The sequence below is a fragment of the Salmo salar genome, chromosome ssa11, assembly GCF_905237065.1.
Source record: "Salmo salar chromosome ssa11, Ssal_v3.1, whole genome shotgun sequence".
Taxonomy (NCBI): Eukaryota; Metazoa; Chordata; class Actinopteri; order Salmoniformes; family Salmonidae; genus Salmo; species Salmo salar.
The window spans coordinates 65,335,602-65,347,336 of NC_059452.1; the positions used below are offsets into that span (position 1 = coordinate 65,335,602).

Genomic DNA, 11,735 nt, shown 5'->3' on the forward strand with positions numbered 1-11,735 from the left:
GCGATAAGACAGGACATTTCGCCCAGGAGTGTAAGGTTCCCTGTAAACATTGTGACCGAGTAGGACACAACCACCAAAATTGTCCCACCCAGACCCTCCCCTTCAGTGTCAGGTTTTGCGGCCGGAGTCCGCACCTTGGGGGGGGGTACTGTAATGCCCTGGCCATAGAGAGGGTTTTTTTGTTCTTTATTTTGGTTAGGCCAGGTTGTTACATTGGGTGGGCGTTCTATGTTCGTTTTCTAGGTTTTTTGTATTTCTTTGTTTTGGGCCGTGTGTGGCTCCCAATCAGGCACAGCTGAAGTTCGTTGTTGCTGATTGGGAGTCACACATAAGGAGCATGTGTTTCCTTTGGGTTTTGTGGGTAAGTGTTTCTGTTGAGTGTTTTGCACCTGACAGGACTGTTTGGCTGTCAGTTTTCTCGTTTTGTTTTGTGTAGTGTTCTTCTGTTATTAAACTCATGATGAACACTAACTCCGCTGCGCCTTGGTCTACTCTCTCTTCCGGCAGCCGTTACAGGAAGTCAACTGAAGTATGTATGTTAAAGGAGACATGGGAGAACACGTCTCAAACAACATTTTTATTAAATGCCTGGGATTAAATATTGCTGATTCCGTATGCTGAGAAATGTACTACATTTGCGACAGAATTTAGTTTCATTTAGTGGGGTAACAGGAACAATCCAAAGGTGAAAAAGCTATCACATATTTGTTGGACATTGCTCTAGTAATGATACCAGGATAATTATATCTAATGGTAGCGCATGTGCAGTTAAGCATACACATACATTGATGTAGATTAAAACTAATGATTGGGGGAAGTACAATGGAATTATAAGTATCATTAGGTTTTGTTTGTAGTCAACGTTTGGGTTTCTGAATCGGTGTAGTATGATGAAATGTTGACCAAGTGGTTGTATTTTCTGGAAAAAGGAGAGTTTCATTGTCTCTTTCTTTGGAATGTTTTCTGGGGAGTGAGTGAGATAGAGGCATATTTATACCAAATTGAAAAAGGCCTGGAAATGTTGTGTTTGTTTTTAACTAGGGTTAGCAAATACCCATACACAACAAATAGTGTATAACCATTTGTTGGTGTCTTTAAAATACTATGTTTGGATATGCAATTTCTTTTGGATTTGGTGAGATTTCCATTTGCTGAAGGGCCACGATGTCTTAAAGGGGCATGCACACATATGGAACTTTAGAAGTTTTGTTTTCTGAGTTTTAATTAAGTTCTGGGAACCTGGGATATAACATGTGGATAATGTGTGACGGTTTTCCTTTAATTTGTCTAATAAAGTAAGAAACACATTTTTGAAAGGGTGGTATGACTTTTGACCTCTACCATGGCCCCCTTGTGGTCTGATCAGCATCATGGGAGGACCATTTGGAGAGTGAATTTAAGGTCATTTGTGATACTGACTTTAAGGAAATTCGTAGAACTGATAATTATGATGGTGTTAAAGTTCTTAGACACAATTGATAATTTGAACCAATGAGAAGACAGAATGACGATAAGTTCAGATTAGTCATTTTGATCTGATCATGTTATTTGAATATCTTTTTGTTATAGTGTGGACACTATATAAATAATGACATGGTTATTATTGGCATTGACCGTGACCTTTCCCTTTTGATGATGTCATCACTAAGAGTGAGTTCTGTGCAAGGTGATTCTACCACCGGTTGAGTGGGCTATGTAGTTCTGCTATATTTGTACCGTTTGTACCTGGCAATACACCTTTAGGTTTGGGTTGAAAGTAAAGGAAAGTAATATCGAAATGCGTGTGGGCATTCCTTGTCAAGTTACTACACCTTTTTGGCGACAAGGATAAAACTTTATCAACTTGTACAGGGCGAGGTGCTAGCTAGCTAAGAACAGTGGAGGCAGTCAGTTAGCTAGCTAGCTTAATGAGCGACGGAGAGCAGGTGCCACTGGACGGAAATGCCGACGGGGACAATCAGCAGCAAGTGCAAATCGCTAACGAGGATCAAGGACAAGTTGGCGTTATAATGGCAATGTTTGGGACTATCACTGAGTTTGTGGAAGAGAACGAGGACTGGACGGAATATGTGGAAAGGTTGGGACACTTTTTCTTGGCAAATGGAATCATAGATGAGGCTAAACAGCGCTCTATTCTCTTGAGTGTGTGTGGGGCTAAAACCTACAAGCTAATGAGGAATTTGGCTACACCACGGAGACCGGGAGAAATTCCTTTTGGGGATCTAGTTGCTCTCGTTCAGACTCACCACAATCCAAAGCCGTCAGTGATTGTCCAGAGGTTCAAGTTTAACTGCCATTTTCGGAAAACAGGTCAGTCTGTTGCTAACTTTGTTGCTGAATTACGTGAACTCTCTGAACATTGTGAGTTTGGGGCTATGTTAGAGGACATGCTCCGTGACAGTTTAGTCTGTGGCATTAATGAGGACAGCATACAGCACCGGTTGCTGGGGGAAGCCACACTGACTTTCAAGAGAGCATTGGAACTATCTCAAGGGATGGAGATGGCCGCTAGTAATGTGAAAAATATTCAAAAGGCCAACAGTGAAAGTTGTGCAGTGCATCAGGTGACAAAAGAGGTGGCAGGAAAAAGGGGAAAAGCAGTGGGATGTTTCAGATGTGGAGGGACACATTATGGTAACAACTGTAAGTTCATGGAGACTGTCTGTCACAATTGCAACAAAAAGGGACATTTAGCAAAAAAATGCAGGGGTCCTAGGAGCAAGCCAGAGTGTGGGCGGACTGGGCTGGGCAAGTTCACAGCACCAAAGCCTCAGTCAGCAGCGCACCACCTAGAGAGCACAGAGGAGGAGGAAGAGCATTGTTCCTACAACATGTTTAATGTGAGGGAGCCGCACGCAGAGCCTATCTATACTACAGTGGAGGTAGATGGAAAGCAGATGAGGATGGAGATTGACACGGGGGCCTCTGCCTCTGTCATAATTGAGGAGACCTACAAACAAAAATGGGGCTCAAGACAGGTTTCTGCCCTCACACCGGCAGGGATCAGACTGCGTACGTACACCGGGGAGACCATACCATTGCTGGGGGCTCTAGAGGTGGACATTGCATACAACAGCCAGGAAGCGAGAGCACGGCTTCTGGTGGTGAAAGGGAATGGGCCTAGTTTACTAGGGCGTGACTGGCTAAACAAAATACAACTGAGCTGGGGTGAGATAAAACACACCCGAGTGACTGAGGATGTCATTCAAAAGTACCCAGAGATTTTCAAAGATGAACTGGGCACAGTTAAGCTGTTTGTGGATCCTCAGGCCGAGCCTCGCTTTTTCAAGCCCAGAACAGTGCCTTATGCCATGAAAAAGAATGTGGAAGATGAGTTGGAGCGGCTGCAGGAAGCAAACGTCATTACTCCCGTTCAGTTCTCCCGCTGGGCAGCTCCTATTGTTCCCATTCTGAAAAGTGACGGCACGGTGCGTATATGTGGGGACTACAAACTCACCATCAACAGGGCCTCTAAGCTAGACGCTTACCCGCTGCCACGGGTGGAGGACTTGTTCAGGACTTGGCAGGAGGCAAGACGTTCTCAAAGCTTGACATGAGTCACGCCTACCAACAGCTCCTCCTGGACGAGTGAACACGCACAAAGGCTTGTTCAGGTACAACCGCTTGGTTTTCGGAGTGGCGTCCAGCCCAGCCATTTTCCAGAGGACAATGGACAATCTGCTGCAGGGGATCCCTCATGTAGCAGTGTACCTGGATGACATCCTGATTACAGGGGAGACGGAGGAGGAGCACCTCCACCATCTGGACCAGGTGTTAAAGAGATTCTCTGAGGCAGGGCTGCGCCTGAAGCGTAGCAAGTGCACATTCCAAGCACAGAGTGTGACATACCTAGGTCACAAGATCACAGCGCAGGGTCTGTGTCCTGTGGAGGACAAAGTCAGGGCAATCAAGGATGCTCCAAACCCCAAGAATGGGTCAGAGCTCAGGTCGTTCCTGGGCATGGTGAACTACTATGGTAAGTTCCTCCCGGAGCTGTCAACAGTGTTGGCTCCACTTTATCAGTTGCTCCACAAAGACTGTAAATGGAAGTGGGGGCCAGCACAAGAGAAAGCTTTCAAGGAAGTGAAAGCACTACTACAATCAGCACAACTTCTGGTTCATTTTGACCAAGACAAAGAAATCATCCTGTCATGTGACGCCTCACCCTATGGCGTCGGGGCAGTACTCTCTCATCAGATGGAGGACGGGTCAGAGAGACCCATTGGATTCACATCACGTACGCTGACGAGTGCTGAGAAGGGTTATTCACAGTTAGACAAGGAAGGTCTGGCCATAGTCTTTGCTGTGAAACGCTTCCATCAGTACCTCTACGGTCGTCATTTCACCATATGCACTGACCACAAACCACTGATGAGCCTTTTTAGTGAAGCAAGATGCATTCCGCCCATGGCTTCAGCAAGGTTACAGCGCTGGGCCCTGACACTGTCAGCTTACCAGTACACGATAGTGTATAGAGCGGGGAAGGACAATGCAAATGCAGACGCGCTCAGCCGTCTCCCGCTACCAGAGATGCCTGCCACAACTGTGGTGCCTCCCGAGACAATTTTCCTAATGGAGAGATTGTCAAACTCACCTGTGCATGCCAAACAGATCAAACAGTGGACAGACTGGGATCCTATCCTGTCCCAAGTGAAAGGATTTCTGATGCAGGGTTGGCCTCCTGTCATAGAGGATGATGGACTAAGACCTTATGCAAAGCGCAAAACTGAGCTGAGTGTGCAGGATGGCTGCATGCTCTGGGGGTCCAGAGTGGTTGTTCCACCCCCTGGCCGTGCACAAGTCATGGATGAGGTCCATGAGGCTCACCCGGGTGCCTCCCGGATGAAAAGTTTAGCCAGATCTTACATCTGGTGGCCTAACATGGATCAGGAGGTAGAAGACAAAGTTAAATCATGTTCTGAGTGCCAGATCAACCAGAAGATGGCGCCGCCCGCGCCACTACATCTGTGGGAGTGGCCTGACCGCCCATGGTCCAGGCTGCATATAGATTTTGCAGGCACTTTCATGGGTCACATGTTCCTTGTCATGGTGGACGTACACTCCAAGTGGCTGGAGGCGCACATCATGAGCAACATCACAGCGACCACAACCATCGAAAAGCTTCGGCAGGTGTTTTCAACCCATGGTCTGTCGGACTCTCTGGTGTCCGACAACGCAACAACGTTTACCGGTGACTTGTTCCAAGAATTCATGCGGAGAAACGGGATCCGCCATGTCCGCAGCGCCCCGTTTCCCCCGGCCTCAAATGGCTTAGCGGAACGGGCTGTGCAGACACTGAAAGAGGGGCTCAAAAGGATGACTGGGGGAACCATCACAACTAAGCTCTCTCGGTTCTTGTTCCAGTACCGCATCACGCCACAAACAACAACAGGACAGGCTCCAGCGGTGATGTTAATGGGCAGAAAGCCAAAAGCTCACCTGGATCTACTGCGTCCGAACATCAGAGCACGAGTGGAACGGAAGCAGGAGAAACAAAAAGAGAGACATGACCACCACGCAAGGGAGAGACAGTTAAAACCCAATGACACTGTCTACATCCGCAACTTCACAAGCAGCCAACGCTGGTTGCCATGTGTCATTCTGACTCAGAGTGGTCCCGTCTCCTTTGTGGTCAAACTGACTGATGGGCGAGTCATGCGCAGACACCAGGACCATCTCCGCCTGCGCTATGACAAAGACAAGACCATGTTTTCAGACGAAACAGCTGTGGGTGGTAGTATACAAGTTGAAATCCCACAGGAAACAGCATCTGAGGAACAGGAGCATTCAGTGGTTCCAGCAGCGGGAAGGATCTATGAACCATAGAGAAAGAGACAATCTACATTGGCTGGATTTACCGTGTACGAGCTGGACTGTTTTGGACTTACCTGTTGGCGTTTAGACCTGGACCTACCGAGAACCAGATTTGTGTACCGAACCCTGCTATCCTTGACCTTACCTGCAGCCTGGGTAGACCAGGACAGAGAAACAAACATACAGGTACTGTCATGTTCGAAATAACTTTAATTCTGGGCTGACTTTGGTGACAGTTTCCCACTTAATTTGTGACAAACGCTCCTAGCTTTGAAGAGGTTTGCCACAAATAGTATTATTATATTTTGTTGTGAATAAGTTTAATAATGGTAGACTTATGTCAACAGGACAGGGATATATGACATCTGTAGGTGATCCAGGATCATTGAGGGTATCGAGATAAAACCTGTTGGGGCTAGGGGGCAGTATTTTCACGGCTGGATAAAAAAACGTACCCGATTTAATCTGGTTACTAATCCTACCCAGTAACTAGAATATGCATATACTTATTATATATGGATAGAAAACACCCTAAAGTTTCTAAAACTGTTTGAATGGTGTCTGTGAGTATAACAGAACTCATTTGGCAGGCAAAACCCTGAGACATTTTCTGACAGGAAGTGGATACCTGATGTGTTGAATTACCTTTAAGCCTATGCCATTGAAACACACAGGGGCTGATTAATGTTTTGGCACTTCCTATTGCTTCCACTAGATGTCACCAGCCTTTAGAAAGTGTTTTGAATCTTCTACTATGAGATCTGACCGAACAAGAGCCTTGGAACTGTGATGGCCGATTAGACTCTGGCGCGCGAGGTCATGTTGGGTACCCTCGTTCCAAAACGTTTTAAAAGAGAATGCATTCGTCCACCTTGAATATTATTCATGTTCTGGTTAAAAAAGGCCCTAATGATTTATGCTATACAACGTTTGACATGTTTGAACGAACGTAAATATATTTTTTCCCCTCGTTCATGACGAGAAGTCCGGCTGGCTTAGATCATGTGCTAACAACACGGATCTTTTTGGATATAAATGATGAGCTTTTTTTAACAAAACTACATTCGTTATGGACCTGGGATTCCGGGAAGTGACATCTGATGAAGAGAATCAAAGGTAATGGATTATTTACATAGTATTTTCGATTTTAGATCTCTCCAACATGGCCGTTTGTCTGTATAGCAAAGCATATTTTTCTGGGCGCAGTGCTCAGATTATTGCAAAGTGTGATTTCCCAGTAAGGTTATTTTTAAATCTGGCAAGTTGATTGCGTTCAAGAGATGTAAATCTATAATTCTTTAAATGACAATATAATATTTTACCAATGTTTTCTAATTTTAATTATTTAATTTGTGGTGCTGACTTGACTGCCGGTTATTGGAGGGAAACGATTTCCTCAACATCAATGCCATAGTAAAACGCTGTTTTTGGATATAAATATGAACTTGATAGAACTAAAAATGCATGCATTGTCTAACATAATGTCCTAGGAGTGTCATCTGATGGAGATTGTAAAAGGTTAGTCCATCATTTTAGCTGGTTTTATGGTTTTGGTGACCCTGTCTTTGAATTGACAAAACATTACACACAGCTATTGTCAATGTACTCTCCTAACATATGCTTTCGCCGTAAAACCTTTTTGAAATCGGACAACGTGGTTAGATTAAGGAGATGTTTATCTTTCAAAGGGTGTAAGATAGTTGTATGTTTGAAAAATTTGAATTTTGACATTTATTTGGTTTCAAATTTGCCGCTCTTGAAATGCACCTGCTGTTGATAGGGTGCACCACGGGTGGCACGCTAGCGTCCCACATAGCCCCAAGAGGTTTTAAGTAGATATGCAATATCTAGACAGGTTGATTTTTCCAAAAATTCAGGAGTGCAACAAGGGAGACCGTGAGACATTTAGTCAATATTTGGAAACACCCATATTTGATACTGACTGTAATGAGAAAGAGCGAAAGACAGATAGACAGAAGGACAGACAGAGAAGTCCTCCCCTGCACTGCTGAGACCTTGATGGGTTTGGAAGTAGCAGGAGGAGAGCATAAGCAAGGAAGAGAAGATAAAAGGGACACAGAAGGATTAGATAACAGTTAGTGAGTGGAGACCAGCATAGTTAAATTATAAACAGGTGAGGAAAGAAATAACTGGGACAGACAGAAAATACATAATAAGAATAGAAGATAGGAAGAGAATTTAGTTTGGTTCGCTTAGCTTTAGGATATTAATTCATGGAGAGACTATCGGCTCCATTGGCATGTATTTTAGTTTTGATTTTAAGTTATGTTTGGTAAATTCGCTAGGAAAAGATATGATAATTTTGTTGAAAGTAGTTGTTAAATCTTAAAGACGATAAGACACTTGACAGAGAATTGTTACAGGATAGCCAAGGATGAAGGCCCCAGGGATAATTTGACATGTGGAAAATGAAAGGGGGGCAATCCTACAAGAGAAGGTCTGACATAAGGATAATTTACTAATCTTACCAAAGACATTTAGAAATGCAGCAATATTGATACATGGTCTGAGCCATGTATAAATAGGGGGAGTATAGTAGAGCAGGCGATAGGATAATTACTTAAACAAAAAAAAACAAAGAAATTGTAGAATATCCATTCCAACATTTGGAAATGGACTTATTGAACTATTCCAAATTGAGGGGAAGAAGGGGTGTTTAACAATAATAGATAAGTATAGCAAATGGGTAGAAGCGTTACCAACTTACTTGGTGGACATGATTATTGTAGCTAAAATATTAAGTCAAGATATTATCCCTAGAGTTGGTTTACTAGGATCCATCTTTTTAAATGATGGATGACATTTTAGCTAATCGGGTTGAACAAATAGAATGCCAGAGTTAGAGATACCAGAACAGGTAGACATACAGTGGGGGAAAAAAGTATTTAGTCAGCCACCAATTGTGCAAGTTCTCCCACTTAAAAAGATGAGAGAGGCCTGTAATTTTCATCATAGGTACACTTCAACGATGACAGACAAAATGAGAAAAAAAAAATCCAGAAAATCACATTGTAGGATTAATGAATTTATTTGCAAATTATGGTGGAAAATAAGTATTTGGTCAATAACAAAAGTCTATCTCAATACTTTGTTATATACCCTTTGTTGGCAATGACACAGGTCAAACGTTTTCTGTAAGTCTTCACAAGGTTTTCACACACTGTTGCTGGTATTTTGGCCCATTCCGCCATGCAGATCTCCTCTAGAGCAATGATGTTTTGGGGCTGTCGCTGGGCAACACTGACTTTCAACTCCCTCCAAAGATTTTCTATGGGGTTGAGATCTGGAGACTGGCTAGGCCACTCCAGGACCTTGAAATGCTTCTTACGAAGCCACTCCTTTGTTGCCCGGGTGGTGTGTTTGGGATCATTGTCATGCGGAAAGACCCAGCCATGTTTCATCTTCAATGCCCTTGCTGATGGTAGGTTTTCACTCAAAATCTCACGATACATGGCCCCATTCATTCTTTCCTTTACACGGATCAGTCGTCCTGGTCCCTTTGCAGAAAAACAGCCACAAAGCATGATGTTTCCACTCCCATGCTTCACAGTAGGTATGGTGTTCTTTGGATGCAACTCAGCATTCTTTGTCCTCCAAACACGACGAGTTGAGATTTTACCAAAAAGTTCTATTTTGGTTTCATCTGACCATATGACATTCTCCCAATCCTCTTCTGGATCATCCAAATGCTCTCTAGCAAACTTCAGACGGGCCTGGACATGTACTGGCTTAAGCAGGGGGACACGTCTGGCACTGCAGGATTTGAGTCCCTGGCGGCGTAGTGTTTTACTGATGGTAGGCTTTGTTACTTTGGTCCCAGCTCTCTGCAGGTCATTCACTATGTCCCCCCGTGTGGTTCTGGGATTTTTGCTCACCGTTCTTGTGATAATTTTGACCCCACGGGGTGAGATCTTGCGTGGAGCCCCAGATCGAGGGAGATTATCAGTGGTCTTGTATGTCTTCCATTTCCTAATAATTGCTCCTACAGTTGATTTCTTCAAACCAAGCTGCTTACCTATTGCAGATTCAGTCTTCCCAGCCTGGTGCAGGTCTACAATTTTGTTTCTGGTGTCCTTTGACAGCTCTTTGGTCTTGGCCATAGTGGAGTTTGGAGTGTGACTGTTTGAGGTTGTGGACAGGTGTCTTTTATACTGATAACAAGTTCAAACAGGTGCCATTAATACAGGTAACGAGTGGAGGACAGAGGAGCCTCTTAAAGAAGAAGTTACAGGTCTGTGAGAGCCAGAAATCTTGCTTGTTTGTAGGTGACCAAATACTTATTTTCCACCATAATTTGCAAATAAATTCATTAAAAATCCTACAATGTGATTGTCTGGATTTTTTTTCTTCTCATTTTGTCTGTCATAGCTGACGTGTACCTATGATGAAAATTACAGGCCTCTCTCATCTTTTTAAGTGGGAGAACTTGCACAATTGGTGGCTGCCTAAATACTTTTTTTCCCCACTGTAGAAGTTGAAGAAATACTAACAGAACACATGAGAAGACTGTTTGTTAACCAAACCGTATGTTCAAGATTTTGTGTCCAACAGGTGAATTACAGGAGAAGGTGATTCACTCAATCCAACCAGGAGACTGGGTGTGGATCCAGTCCCTGAGGAGAAAAGACGGGAAGCAGCCCCGTTGGGAAGGCCCATACCAGGTTCTGTTAAACCACTGCCTTTGCCATTAGAAAAGCTGAGAGAGTCACTTGGGTCCACGTTATCCACTGCAAGAAGGTATGTACACATATGAGCACTGCTGATCACACACAGAGTTACGAGAACAACCGAGTACCAACAGGGTCCGGGGGTTACCTCCTTGACGAAGATTCCCTATCCCGACCGTTCATCACTGTGTGTGCTCCTAGAGGTGTGAGTATGGGGTGGTACCTAGCAGAGAGACTAAGGGCAGGAGAGGGTTGCCGGTTTTTGGGAAGAGTAGGGACTCTGAGCTGCATCATAGTTTTTGTAACCTTTCTGATACATTCAGATCCACCACCTTCCGGTACTAATCATACGATACCGTTGTCATTGAGAAGAAGTAAAAGATAAACTATATAATACACTGATGAGTGACATACAGAATAAGGAATCAAAGAAGATCAAGATGTAGAATTTAAGGTAAACATTAAACAATTTCCTGGGGAAGCAGGCAACTGTACAGGAATTGGGGTTGGCCAGATAGAAGTGCTTAGCCAACCCACCTCTGTTCACCTTAACTCCTGATGAATACCAGTGTTATAGATCCAAGAATGGCACCGAGAACTTAGATGATTTTAATGGCTGAAAGGTAATCGTAACTGTGACTGACTTAGGTTTGAAAGATGAATAGAAAATTCTTAACCTCACAGCACCTATAACTGATGTAGGGTGGGCTAGTACCAGCAAAGGACGCAAACGACAGAAATTACCACAAAGGGTGGTTAGGAACTTGCGCCCTGGGGTTATAGGTCCAACCAGTTCAAGTTAGTCATCAGAGGTGGGACGACCCTCCCACTCTGTCTGCCGTATTCTCTCTCTTTGTTCTTGTTTCTTTATTAGGATGCCGGTGGGCGGAGTTGGAAGGGTCGTCAGCTAAATGGGAAACACCTGGGCTCGGGTGTGTCCCAGGATAAAGGCACCTCTTCCACAGTCATTGAGAAGACTCTCTCCACGCAGACACTTTGTTGATTTTGGTTGTGTAGTTTTGTGGCTTTTTGGTTATTTGCTTTGGCACTTTTCAACACCCTGCATTATTACATTCAGGTATGCAAAACACTCACTTACACTACTGATTACACACACCATTGTTAATTACTTAGTTACTTTATTTAATAAATATATATTGTGATACTCCTTGTCTCCACGTTGTCTCCCTTTTGTTGCGAACTCTGAGCCGGTTCGTAACAGAGGCCAGTTAT

At 44.0% G+C, this 11,735-nt stretch overlaps 1 pseudogene; it reads left to right on the forward strand.

Annotated features, from left to right (window-relative positions):
* The first annotated feature begins 1,660 nt into the window (after nt 1-1,660).
* LOC106598386 (uncharacterized protein K02A2.6-like) lies at nt 1,661-6,104 on the forward strand (annotated as a pseudogene).
* The last annotated feature ends 5,631 nt before the right edge of the window (nt 6,105-11,735 follow it).